This window comes from Penaeus vannamei, chromosome 28 (assembly GCF_042767895.1).
Source record: "Penaeus vannamei isolate JL-2024 chromosome 28, ASM4276789v1, whole genome shotgun sequence".
Lineage (NCBI taxonomy): Eukaryota > Metazoa > Arthropoda > Malacostraca > Decapoda > Penaeidae > Penaeus > Penaeus vannamei.
This window is the reverse complement of record NC_091576.1, coordinates 252,501-255,000: the sequence shown is the minus strand read 5'-3', so window position 1 is coordinate 255,000 and position 2,500 is coordinate 252,501.

Here is a 2,500-nt window from a genome sequence, read left to right as displayed (position 1 = left end):
AGAAAAAAAAATGGACAGAGGAGTGGTGCGCGTTTGTGTGTGTTTGTGCGTGTGTGAGATAATCATGAGGATAATAGCAATAATGATAGGGATGAGGACAACAAATTGAAAATCATAATAATGATTACGACACAATCATTGGAGCAAGGATAATATCACAATGATGTCATATATTCATGCCTGACCAATAAACTGAATTGATAGATAAAAGACTCGTTTCATAATCTGAAAACTCAGCAGTACCTCTGCTTTCTCAGTTCAGATTGATCTGTCAGTCGAGAGGGATGCCAACAGGAACCTCAGAGTCCATACCAGCACCATAGTGGGTTAAGCTTTCTGCCTCAGTAAAGACATGAACACGAAGAAAGATGTTATGCTAATGATTGTACATTTCTTTCCTTCTTTTTCCTACTGTTCCTGAAAGGATGATGATGTCAAGTCTCTTCTGAGTAAAAGTAGGTAAGTTCTGAAAGTGATATTTATTTATTAAAATGATATTGTAGTTTTAAGTCTTGAAAAACTGAAACATGTAAACAAAAGTATCGTGTCAGCTGATTAGAATAAACAAAATCGGAGTGCTCCAGAGTCCTTGTGAGTTGCCAGTTTTTCCTTTTTTGAGACTCGGACGGACTATAGTAATTAGCGATTGTGAAGATGATGATTTTGATATAAAGTTGAAGATGTCACTAACCTCAATGGTGATTTTTGTTATTCTGATGACAGTTTTTGTGTAATTCTGAAGATGGTGATTATGGCAGTCATTTTAATACTTGTTTTGATATCAGAAATGTTACGTGTGGTGAAGTTGGTATTTATTGATGATGATGATGTTAGTAAATTTAGTTATAATGATGTTAATATCAGTGATTATAATGATGTTAATATATTTTATGATAGTGATGATTTAATTTGTTTAGTGATGGTATTAGGAATATTAATGATGTCTTTGTTATTTTTGACTATGATGATATTTGTGATCTTCAGGATAAGGATGATTTTAATCTTGGTGATGATGTAATACTGATTATTGATGGTTAGTAACTTAAAATTATTCTAACAGAGATAATGATAAGAATATTAATTACGGCAATAGCAGTTTTCTATAATCTGTGGATTTGATGATGCTAGTCGTGGTAATTATGGTGTTATTTTGTGTTTTAACAATAATGGTGAATGTAATTTCTAAATATGGTATTCGTAATTTTGATAAGACTGATATGTGAACATTTCATAAATTTCTAACAAAGGTTAGTAATTTTAATTATGATCATGAAAATAGTCATTTCCGTGGAAATTTTTATCAGATATTACATGTGAAACAGAGACTTTATACATAGTCATATTGGCAATGCAGTCATAATATGCAGATATTCATACACAGACGTCTAATCCCTGTCACGGAAAACTGTCATAGACTCGTCTCAGAGGACTTACGCCACTGAACTGAACTGAACTGAACTGAACTGAACTGACTGAACTGAACTGAACTGAACTGAACTGAACTGAACTGACTGGACTGAACTGAACTGAACTGAACTGAACTGAACTGAACTGAACTGAACTGAACTGACTGAACTGAACTGAACTGAACTGAACTGAACTGAACTGAACTGAACTGAACTGAACTGAACTGAACTGAACTGACTGGACTGAACTGAACTGAACTGAACTGAACTGACTGGACTGAACTGAACTGAACTGAACTGAACTGAACTGACTGAATTGAACTGAACTGAACTGAACTGAACTGACTGAACTGAACTGACTGAACTGAACTGAACTGAACTAACTGAACTGACTGAACTGAACTGACTGAACTGAACTGAACTGAACTGAACTGACTGAACTGAACTTACTGAACTGAACTGACTGAACTGAACTGAACTGAACTGAACTGAACTAAACTGAACTGTGGTCGTGAGACGAAGATTAGAATATTTCGATTTAGTCTCAACAGCAATTCTGCCGTTTCCTGTGGCACTGGACGGTAGAGTGAAGCAGTCTGCCGTCTAGTGCCACAGGATCTGCATTATTATTTGGGCTGAAGTCAAAGGCTGATTCCTTTATCTATTCGTATCGAATTATTAAGGTAATTTTTTCCTAAATCATTACGAATCATTATTATGAAAGCATGGCATACTTGATTATATGTATGAATATATATGAATGTTTTACAATTAATTTGTGCAATTATATACTCACGCAAAGGTGTATGGTCACGCAAAAGTAAACACTTTATCACCTGATCACTTTATCACTTATTATTTATTCAAATTATTTATATTATTATTCATTTATATTTATTTATATTATTTATCACTTTATCACCATCAGCATAATATTCCCATGTTCTTCTTTCTCATTCCTGGCCAGCAAGTTCGTGCAAAAGATGGTACAGAATTATTTCTCAAAAGGGGCTTACAAGGAAAAGTTTTTTTTTTTTTTCTTTTTTCTTTTTAGGGGGGAGTAGTTTGTTTGTTCGTTTTTTTATATCGGACAA